This window comes from Lactuca serriola, chromosome 6 (genome assembly GCF_051521515.1).
Source record: "Lactuca serriola cultivar US96UC23 chromosome 6, Lser_US96UC23_V15, whole genome shotgun sequence".
Lineage (NCBI taxonomy): Eukaryota > Viridiplantae > Streptophyta > Magnoliopsida > Asterales > Asteraceae > Lactuca > Lactuca serriola.
The window spans coordinates 154968445-154981144 of NC_136413.1; the positions used below are offsets into that span (position 1 = coordinate 154968445).

The 12700-nt window shown below is 31.7% G+C and overlaps 1 pseudogene; it reads left to right on the plus strand.

Moving 5' to 3' along the window:
- Positions 1-10646: 10646 nt before the first annotated feature.
- Positions 10647-11535, plus strand: LOC145058827 (pectinesterase inhibitor 9 pseudogene; annotated as a pseudogene).
- The last annotated feature ends 1165 nt before the right edge of the window (positions 11536-12700 follow it).

Sequence of the window (12700 nt, forward strand, 5' to 3'; positions counted from 1 at the left end):
TAGGGCTAAACTCAAGACTCACCCATCTTCACTGATAAGAACACTAGCATCGACAAAACTCATTTGGAGGGGATTCATGTCTGAACATCGGTGTGGATGAATGGAGGTTAGCAAGAAATCAACCAACACCATTTTCGATACCCCAAATAAGAACTAATAGCATCATTGCTTCTTCTTTCTCCATTCAATTAATCTAAATTCTGTAAAATCTCGTATTCTCCAATAGACATGATATCTTTGTTGAATCCACCTTCTAGCATTGCAAAAGCCAAAGAAAATTAGTACCTGCGGCCATGTTTGTTCTTAATTGTGCATAAAACCCCCAAATTGGATGATGGAATTGCTAGGGTCGACGATGATAAGGTCATTAGACCTGTTCTACTTGGAGTTGCGTCTCTGATAAGGAGGTCGTCAGATTTATTGCTAGAGGAAGAAGAAGATGCAGGTAGAGGAAGAAGATGAAGAACCCAGATTAAATTCATGCTCATTAAACTGAAGTTATGGCCGACGATGGGTCGATAGGAAGGACCGTGTAGGCAGCAATGCCGATGGTGGGGGTAGGCCATAGGAAAAGATGAAGATAAGGGTGGTGGAGATGGATGGGGTGTAATAGTAGTGGTGGTGGTGAATAAGTGAAATTAGGATGGGGTGGTTGCCTGGTTGGTGTCGTTTGGAGAGAGAGAGAGAGAGAGAGAGGGGGGCTGGGTTAGAAGATTATTTTATTTTTTCTTTTTTGATAATTATTAAAAGGATGATAATTTATTTTTTCTATTTTTTGGTGATTATATAAATACTAAAACAAATTAAAAAATGTAAAATAGAAATCATAAGGGAAAAATAGTCATTTTAACCATTTTAGGACTAAAATCACGAAAAGTTTCTGATTTTGGACCATCCATGCAAGTCAAAAAGATTTTTGACCCCATCCAAAATTTTTTACAAACCACAAGTACCAATTTTGAAGTTTTGTCGTACAGATTTGACTGTTACTGTTTTGTTAATTACTATATGTTTGTGTTCTTTAATTGATACGAATCAAACCCTACAGGAGATACATAACAGATCGATCAATCTATGAGTATTATTCGATTAAAGACATGATTACCCTTTGGGTCTACAAATTTATAGAAAAAATTGGGACGCAACTGAAATCATTTTCCTAACTTTTGTTGCTCTTTGTTTATTAATCGAAAAAAATATAGCCTACCAGAAAATCAAATAGATTCTATTAGCACCATCATACACTTTTTGGTAATTTTGATATTATATATATTTTGCTATATAACTTTAAAACCTAACGTTTACATCTATCTTTTATTTCCATTTCATGGTTCCATGAATTACCTCTTTACCCTACAACATGTTGGGTTTTCATGTACTAGCCAACCAAACATCAACAAAAAAAAAAGAAAAAGAAATTTGACCCGTGCGGCACACAAGTCTTTTTACTAGTTAAAATGATCAGATTTTGTGATACAAGTTTAAGATCGACTTAGAGAATATGTATATATGTTGGAGCCTGTCTTTTCTTGATAAGGGCTCTTTTGAATAATTAATATACGACTCTTTATATGTATCTTAGTATCTACTCCACATATATTTTACAAATATAGGTACATTGAAGGTGCATGGAAACTAAATAGAAATCAGCGATTCTAATTAAAATGATAAAATTCAGACTATGATTCCTGGTTTAAGATCGACTAGGAGATATGTATGTCTGCTAAGGATAGATAGTTTTTGCGAGAAGAATATATAAAAGAGACATACAAAATAGAGGTTTTGATTGTTTTTGCATGTTCTACTAGAGATCGTTTATTTTTAAGAGGTCTCTCTTTGTATCCTAAGCCGATCTTAGTTATGCTTTTTTTGTCACAACTCACAACTATATATATATATATATATATATATATATATATATATATATATATATATATATATATATATATATATATATATATATATATATACTAGGTGTGAGACCCGCGTATTACGCGAGTTTATTAAAAATAAAAATTTAATATGAAAATATATAAACATTAAATATTTTATAAAATAATGTTTTCCCATATAAAATGTAATCTTTTGGAGAATTTATGAAAGAAATCAAATCATTTGGAGCATTTATGATAATATATTTTCAAATTAATATAATGATAACCTTACATATATATAACCCATTATAATTTATTGAAAATTTATTTTAAGAAATATGAAACCCTTAAAAAATGACAAGTGGAAAATAACAATTATAAAAATCTTAGAAAAATGACATGTGTCAAAATGAAGGAGAATATGACAAATGGCAAAAAAAACCTTCATTTATTAAGAAGGATATATATATATATATATATATATATATATATATATATATATATATATATATATATATATATATATATATATATATATATAGTTATTTTGAGATTCTATTAAGTGTCTGAAAAGCCATTTGAGAGTTTCAAGTTAACGAAGCAAACAATCTTACACGTGCCACCAATGTGATTTCCTTGTTAAAATCATAAATCAATTAAGTACTACTTCGCAGTAGGGGTGCAAGCAATGTTCTAAATAACGTAAGGCGTGATTTGTGCAAGCAAGGTTCTAAATAACGTAAGGCGTGACTTGGCGGCAATGTCAAACCTCAAGATTTTTCGAGCCTTGGCAAGTCATGACGTTTGTAAGGCGTGACTTAAGACGGTAATTTTCTATATAATTAATATTTTTATATGTATTTTCAACTATTATTAATTTTTATGCATATATATGAGTTAAGGCGACGTTTTGGCAAAGCTTGGCGGCAGGTGCAAGCCTTGGAGTCATGGCGCGCCTTGGCGGAGCCATGATGAGCTTTTTAGAACCTTGGGTGCAAGTGAGACAAGCCAAATCGCGAGAAACTCGAGACCGACTCGGAAAATACTCGAAATCGACTCGACCTTAATCGAGCCGAGCTCGAACTCGAGCTACTCGAGTACCTTATCGAGTCAAGCTCGAGTACAAAAATACTCAGCTCGTAAGGCTCACGAGCTTAGTCGAGCTTAGTGTAATTTACATATATGTCATTTCTTTATAATTGTTCATTTATAAGATATATGTCATATCTTTATAATTATTCATTTATGACATATATGGTTGATATTATATTGATATTCGGTGATTAATAGTGGTTTTTTTTGGTAGTTTGGACATTTACATGTGGAATGTTTAATATTTCTTACTCAATTTAGTGATTTTGATTTTTTTAAAATATTAGTCGAGTCGAGCCGAGCCGAGCTCGAGACTGTCGAGTATTTCACGAGCCCGAGCTCGAGTTTAAAATCAAGGCTCGAGTCGAGTTCTAGCCGGGTTTCGAGCTCGAGTATTTTAGTCGAGCCGAGCTTCGAGCTTCGTAGTATTCGACTCGACTCGGCTCGTTTACACCCCTACTTCGCAGCTTCATCTTGTTGACCCCCTTAGCTGTATGTATAATATAATGTCAACAACTCTGAAATTATGCTATTTTTATTGTATTTTATTTACGTATGAACGCTAGTTATTTACATGATAATTGAGATTTATCAACGATAAAAGAAAAAAAAAATTAAATTGTTTCTTACTTTTTATGTCTACAAATGTTTTTACCCAATAAAATTATAACAAGTTTCATCATTTCATATTTTTTAACTAACTCATTAACGCTATATTAGAAATATATTAAATTGAATGGTGATTTGTGATAATTTTAGTGGGTAGGAATAATTGTAGACATAAAAGATAGGAGGTAATTTAATTTGTCTAAAAGAAATGAAAGACTTTCCAATTTATACGCATCTCTCTCTTGAATTGTCTTAATAACCATGGGCTTTATCCGCTGTAAATGTTAGATTGATTTTACTTTGCTTAGCATCAAAGTAGAACATCTACTTTCAATTGTTCAAGTATGTTTGTTGCTTACTCTTGACTTCTCATTGCTTAATATAATAAACGTACCAGCAGTTTAAATTACCATGTATTATTATAATTTATTTCTAAACCATATAGACCTTTGATGAATACGTATTCATTGTTTGCCTCACTTCTTGGTGATATCTTTCCTAATAATGTGCCCTTTTTTGTAATATATATATGGATATAAGAATAAATATAGACCAATCATTTCTTGGCAAATAAGGTATCTAACAAGGAGGTCATGGGTTCTATCCTATGCATATACTAACCTGTAATTGTAAAAAAATAAATAAATAAATAACTTAAATAAAGATAAAATAGTAATTATATGTATTATAATTAATTATCTTAAGTAATTAACTAAAAAATATAAATATAAATGAATAGTCTTTATTTTAGGCAAGTTTATAATTAAACATATTAAAATATAATTTGTTTCACAGACGGAGCAATCATCTCTTTCATCTCCAATCCTCTTTATCCTCTACCCATAGCTCCTGCACCAAGCCGAGACCACCATCGGTTAATCACCAAGCATCTAACCTCTCCTAAAAACACTTGTTCCTCACGCTTTTCCAATCGACTCCATTCGATTTTAGCTTTTGTGAGGTATTAAATTGAATCAACTTCGTCTTAGATTGAGTAACCTTAGTCTACCAAAGGGTTTATAGTCTAACGGTATCCGGTTTTACCCTTATTCTTTAAGGTTGATGGTTAAGGTCTCATAGTGGATATAGTCATATAGATAGAATTGAAGAGTAGATTAAAAATAATGTATATATATTTAATTTCAAAAAAAGAGTAACCCTAGTCTACAACGATTTCTATTTTAATTTTTAAAGGGTTTTTTTTTTTTTTTTTTTTTTTTTTTTTTTTTTTTTTTTTTTTAACGGGAATTGTTTGATTCTTCAAAGTATTAGATGTATTTTGAATCGAATTACTCTGATTTTAGCTATAACAAACAATTTTGACTTTAAATTTGTGGTTCCGTAGTGCGCATATGTCCTCTATTATTATTATGATTATTTTTTCGTTCGTAGGTTACACTAATTATTGATTTAATTTTCACTTAGGTTATTTAACTTAGAATCACAAATAGATAAACTATAAGTCCTAGCTCCACTACTAATCCCAATTTTATGCCTGAGACCCTCTTATTTGTAATCCTAAATTGCAAAATAATATTAAACTAAACAAACGAACAACAAAGAAATTAAACAAGGTACCCCTGTTTGTAATTCTAAATTGTTAAATAATATGAAACCAAACAAGGAAGCAACAAAGAAATTAAGCAACGTATCAACAATATAACTTTTATTTGTTTCTCATTTTTGTATTGAGTACTCTATTTAAAATGTGATTTCAAAGTATTTATGTAATTTATCTTGTGTTTACTACTTTATTTAATTACTAGTTTATAACCCGTGGAAACCACAGTTACAAAATTAATTAACTATTCATAGTAAAAAATTCAAAATTATTAATTAATTATTTTATATAAAATTTTAAATACATTATTAATTAAGAGATTTTTTTATTAGTTATGTAAAATTATAATTATTGATTCAAATAAATATGTGGAATTTATTTATCATATATATTAGAATCTTTTTATTTGTAAAGTAATGAAAACAATAATATAAAATTTAAAATTTAAAATAAAGAATAAATAGATTGACAAATAACATCACATTAATTAGGAGGTTTAATGAATTTAAAATAGATAATTAATAGAATGACAAGTGGCATCATATTAATTAAGAGTTCTAATATTATGACATTTGGCAAAATGACTACTCTTTTATTAGTATAGAAATTTTATTATTTGTTTCCAATTTAGTAGAATACAGATTTTATTGTTAATCACCGATCGATATAACTTTATTACATTTTTATTCATCTTATTTCTTTTTAAATGCATTATTTTGATTATGGATATCATATCCTTTGAGCAAACATATTTTGATCGAGTATATCATGTGCATCCTTTGAGCAAACAAATAGTCGCTACAATGCATATTTTATTGATAAGGTTAGGAAGATTTATTAATAAATATTGGTTTTCTTTTTTATTTACTTCATTTGATAAACTATATATTAATGTCTTTTTTACTTAATGTAGAAAGAAGACTTTAATTTTATTCCAATCCGTGTTTGGTTGCAAATGAGTTCATGATTATACGAGAAAAAATGATTTAAAATTGGAGAATTCGCTTTTGGTTTCGGTTCAGAATTCCAATGAGGTATTGATTAATTATGATGAACTTTTATTTGTTCTTTTGCTAGACTATGATTTTGGTTATTTGATTACTTTTTTTTTAACTGAGATTACTTTTTTACATTGTTAACTAATCACATAAATCATTCTATTAGAATATTTATATTGTTAGAATATACATCAAATTATCATTTTAGAATATTTATATTGTTAGAATATACATCAAATTGTTCTATTAGAGTATCTTACATGATTGGTTATTCTATACATTGTTAGAGTTTTTTACTAATAATAAAAATCATGTTTTGTTTCAGGACCCATGCACTTGTGAAATCACTAACTACATTGGTTCTATGGGATGTGATACATTGATATGATTATTTGTATTGCTTACTATTCTATTATAATCATTATATCATAATGAATTATTCTACTAGAACCATTATGTCAGAAAGTTGATTATATTTTCTTTGTGGGTTTAGGCTTTGAAGATACTTCCATCGATGTGGAAATGAAAGAAAAGATGAAGAAAGAGAGTGTATTCTAATAGAATTTATGCTATCAGAATGTTTAAAATGACATTTTAGCAATAATATTTTTTTAGAATGGATTAGTATCTTGGTAGAGTTTGATTTTTTTTTTTTTTAACAATTCTTAGTTTTAATCTTTAAGAGTAAATGTCATTCTTAACCATTATTCGTGCTATTTTTTTTTCAGAATGAATGTAGTTATTGTTTACAGTCTTATTCTTTAAGAATTATGTAATTAATGATTCTTAAAGAATAAATTTTGCTTCATATAAATTCCGTGTTATTTATAAAATATAATTTTTGATAATATATGGTATTGAATTCTTTAAGCATGTTAATTCTGAAACATAACTTGAATGAAACCATATTCTATAAAAATAAAATCGAAATTATCTTTATTAGTTCATAACTAACATTCTAAAAGAAATCACATATGATTAAAATTATGTTAGATCTAAAACTGAATTAAGTTAAACAAATTAAAATTTGAAATTAATTGAATCAATTATCCGTTTAGCTCCGATATATATTTTTTTTAAACTTTTATTTCCTAATTTAAAAGTATTGCAAATGTAAGATTTTAACATTCTTTTAAGTAAATGCTATTATTCTATTTTTCTTTAATTTAATACTATATATATATATATATATATATATATATATATATATATATATATATATATATATTAGTATGAGGGTTATTTAAAGTGTTATCTTGTTTATGTGGTTAGGGATAAAGAGAGAATTTTACAACGGTTCTTTCTTGATAAACCTTGTTAGAAATGTGCGGTAATAAAAGCACTTGGAAATCCTGAGAATTGTGTAATCACTTTCAGATTGAAGTATTTGGGTGGTATTCATAATCTTCAAACAGATAAGAATCAGAATAAGAGAACAAGAACAGAGAATTGGATGTTATAAAATTTGCGAGTACCATAAAATGAATACCAAAAACATATTGTAAACCTCCTTGTTTGAAAACTGTCACAAGACAAATTTTTTTGTTAGAAAACTACCCAAATTGTCATAAAATAGTTTTTCGACAGTCAAAAAGTGTCACAAAACGGGGTTTTAATTAGAGTGCAGACGAGGTCCAAAACTAGCCAGGGGCTCTGCCCCTTGGACCCCGCTCCCAGGTGCGCTTCCACACCCCTAAATGACAATCTACTTTGAATCTTAAATAAACTTAAACAAGTGTGAAATGCACACCTTCTTTTCTTGTTTAATATTCAACAAGATTGATTTTGGTCAACAAGTTAACCCATTACACTTTAAATACAAGTAGTGAAACAAACCTTACCTCTGTTATGTATCATTTACTTCATCACTTCGTAGAAGATATAAAGTTGACCTAGTTCACCAAATGATCGAAGCTTTCAAAAGGGGAAAATCTTTGGAAAATAGCTAAATGTTACATACCATAATTCTGAAAAGTAATAAAATTTAGTTTGGAGGAAGGATAGTATTCATTTTCAAGGTTTATGCATCATGAAAGATTATGTAATGATTGAGGTAATTAATTGAATGTAATAATAATTACAACAGTCGCATAATGGATGACGGATATGTATGCAACTGTTTGATAACTCAAGCACAAAAGTTAAAGCATAGTTCAATGGTTCTCCTTTTTTTTATAGCAACAAGAGAGTTTTCATTCAAAGGACAAAGCTAGCGAGAAGCTAGGAATACAAGGCATTAAGATATTCAACCTTTAGATCTAAACATCATATATATCCCATTTTAACATACAACCTCCCCTGGCTCTAATTTTTAGCCAATAGAAGGCAAGAGCCTTAACCTCGCTAATAAGAATAATGGCGTTCTTCGTTTTATTGTGAAATACAAGCCCGATCCTGAAGGTCTATATCACCCACGCAAAGGCCAATATAAGAACATAAATAACAATGTATTCTTCTTTAGGTCATTCACGATGCAGTCAAGAGTGAAAGCATGTTGAATCGAGGTCGCATCAATAGGAAAATCGAACAACCAATTAAGAAGGGTAGGCCGTACCTCCAAAACAGTGGAGCAATCCATGAAAATGTAACCTTTTGTTTCCAGTTTAGTATTGTACAAGGGACATAGAAAAGAACCCACATTAACTCCAATACGCTCAAGATTGGTACGAGTAGGTAATCTACCAAACCGTGCCTTTCAGATCCAAATGAGTACATTCGTTTTACCCAATGCAATTTTATTCCAAGCGGTCTTGAGTGGACACTTAGTCAGAATTTTAGCATTGATAATCCTCCTAAGGGAGGAAACAATGAATTTACCATCAGGTTCTTCACTCCAGCTGCACTTTTGATTTTGTCACATAATCATGTTTACAAAGCGGATGTTTTGATGATCAAGTGCAAGGTATAAGTGGATAACGTTTCCCCAGATACGACGTCTATCGGTAGTAGATCTAACACGACCAATTCCACCATCAGAACCATGAATTGTTTGGATTACTCCTTTCCAAAGAGCAACATCTTCATTTTTGAAGTACTACCACAACTTGACAATTAAAGCGAGATTAAAGGCATGAGGGCTTCTAGTGGCAAGGCCTCCATTTTGCTTGCAATTAAAAACTTTTTTCCAAGCAATCCAGGTTGTTTTGTGGTTGTCCAAACTTCCACCCCAAAAAAAATGATTACGGATACTTTCAAGGCGTTTAATCACCCCTATAGGTGACTTGAAGAGTGAAAGAAATGTAAGTAGCAAGGCTGCCAAGTAGATTCTTACAAATGATTAATCTACTGCTGAACGATTGATTATGCGTCTTCCACAATGAGAGCATCTTTTGGAGTTTTTCAATAACGGGTAGCTAACTTGACTTTCTGGATATTTTGGCCCCAACCGGCACTCCAAGATAAAAGAAAGGGAGGGACCCATCCCCACAATTGAATCGGCAAGCCATATAGGATATATCTAGGTTGGTATCCCAATACCCATCACATTGCTTTTAGAATGATTGACTTTGAAACCGGAGGCGGTATGGAAACATTTGAGGATGCAAAGTAGCTTAAGAGCCTTCTCTTTGGACCATTCGCCAAGAAAAATTGCGTCATCTGCATGTTGAAAGATAGAGAGGTTCGGGCTATTGTTAAAGAGATTAACACCTTTGTATAAACATTTTTCAACCGCTTCGAAGACCACCACTCTAAGACACTCTGTTGCGATGATAAAGAGAAAAGACAATGGACAACCTTGAGGAATATCCATGAGAGAGAACTTTCAAGACAATCATTTGTTTTTTCTTTTATTGGCCCAAGTAATCATTTCATTAACCATGAGAGGAATATCCATGATGTTTCTGCGTTTAATGTAACCAGATTGCTCTTTGCTAACGATCGATGTAATTAAACCTATTCATGATATTGTCTATAACTCCTAGCTATGCTGTATGCAGGTTTGCTTAATCCATTTTATATGTTATTTTTTTACCTGTGCATACGAATGATTTTCTTTAACTCTTTTGTTTTTAATCCAATTTAAATGTTCCCTTCTCTTATATGCTGACCTGAAAACTTTTGCTAATTGACCGTCTTGGAATTCAATTTTTTGGGTGAAGCTCTCCGAAGTGTTTCAAAAAGATATTTGTTTTATTAGTGAAACAAAAAATTGACTTGGGAATATAATACAAACGTAAATGTCACATGGAGTATTTAATTTGATAAACGTCACATGTCTCCCATATGGCTTGGTATTGAATGCCGTCCAATTCTCGTCAATCTAGTACTATTAATTATCGCTTAGTTTAAACTTCTTAGTTCCGTTTAAACTACAATATATGTTATTAATGATTCACTTTATATGTAAAACTTCGACTACACTGATCACATCCTATTTTCATTCTCATTTTGTCGCGTCTCTAAGCTAGTTTTATATTGTTGACACGGTAGAGTACAAAGCTTCTTAAGTGGTAGAACATCCTTCTGAATGGGTATATAAAGCCTCCAACCACCTATTCTTATCTTCACCCACTCCACTTAATTTTTTCCATCTTTAGTAATCAACATAACCTGTAACCCTTTGCATTCTATATAGATCTTCCAATTAAAATCTCTTTACTCTTAGGCATGGATAAACTTGGGTTTTACTTGCTAATTCTCCTTCACACCATCCACTACGTCTATGGTGCTGATACCAATATCACCCCCCTTGACTTTGTCAAAACCTCATGCAAAACAACCCGCAACCAGGCTCTCTGTGTCAATTCTCTCTCAAGTTACGCTGGTTCTATCCAAGGAAGCGATCAGCAGCTTGCTAAAGCAGCCATTGCGGTTAGTCTAAACAATGCCAAGTCAGCAGCTGCACTCGTTTCCAAACTGGCTGCAACCTCGAAACTAAAACCACAAGAGTACCAAGCACTGAAAGACTGTGTCAATAACATGGCCAGCTGTGTTACTAGTCTAACCCAGTCAGTTCAGAAGCTTCGTAAGATGGGTCAGTTTAAGGGCAAAAATTTTGATTGGCACATGAACAGTCTTCAAACATGGGTAAGTTCTGCCCTTACACACCAGAACACTTGTGCTGGAGGGTTCTCTGATAGTTCAATGAATGGAAAAGTGAAGGATGTTCTTAATAAGAAGATGACTTCGGTGACACAAATGACCAGCAATGCACTTGCTTTAGTAAATGGGTTTGCATTGAGGCATAAAGAAGTTACCCATAAACCTTAAGGGTTATAAATTGCTATGGAAAGAGGTTGGCGTTTTAGTAATATTATAGTGTGCCACAAGTTTTGGTATCCTTAAGGATTGTGTTTTTGACTGGGTCTATGCTGCGCTGGTTTGCAGTGCATTGTTCAGGTGTTTTTTTTTTTGCCTCAATTACGGCTATTTTATGATAACTTATACCTAACGGAATAAAGATGGCACCTAATTACAAGATAATTTTTGTCATTTCCAGATGATATAGCTTCCAACCGTAATATGTGTATATTGCATCGTGGTTTGATTTTGTGCAATTTTGTAGTTCTAAGACCCTACATGATACTCTATCTATAAATGTCTAAACCCATTTATTTATATTTAATCAATAACCATAAGAACACCGATCAATTCTAGAAGCAGTAGTGCAATGACACTTTTAACCTCGGTTTCAAGGACCATCGAGTTTTCTGCATATATAACTTAACATTAATAGAAAGCAGCTACTACCATACATCTATTAGTTTTTAGTGATTTCCTAGTTTCTCATGTTACTGAGCTAAGTCTGGTGGTTAAGCCTAGCAATTCTCAAAACCCGACACGAAACACGTTTGAAGATAAACCGGTTTGGGTTGAGTTTTTCAACCTACCAACATGCCAACCCGTTTATTAAACCGGGTGTACGTGTATATGTGTATATGTGTTTGCCAAAAAATTCTGGGTTGACAGGTGACCCATTATGATTTTAGTAAAAAAAAGTTATATATTTAATAAATGTTTTAAGCAGGATATGTAATTCTGCATAAACTCATAACATGAAACTTCTCCTTCCTATCAAACAACTATTCTCTCTCCACTCGAGCAACATTGACCACAAGTTTGGGGAAGTCAAACAAAGACTTTTAGGAAGATGGATATATAACATATTGGTTCTTTACATGCTTCATAGTGCCATTAATACTCTGAGTACATAGGTATTCCTATGTATGTAATTGTATTTATAAACCTATGTCACACCTATTAGTCTAGGCCCGTTTGTGTATGTGTGATTGTGTATATTCTTTGTAATATCTCGTTGGTGAATCAAGAAACAGATTTCACAATACGGTATCAGAGATCAATATTCATCTTTCCTAATCTTCCTTCTCAAATCTCTCTTTCCCAGTATCTCTCGTCCCTCACAGTTCCTCTACTGCCGGCCGTTCCCAAACCCTAACCAGTTTCATCTCTTCTTCTTCTTGTCACTCGAAAATGTCGGCACCACCCCTCCCATCCACAAAGCATTCGTTGTTACAAACATCAAGACCCACATTCATATCGTTCTTGATCTGCAACGACACAACTACCACACTTGGCGAGAATTTATTTTTACCACACACTGTGAA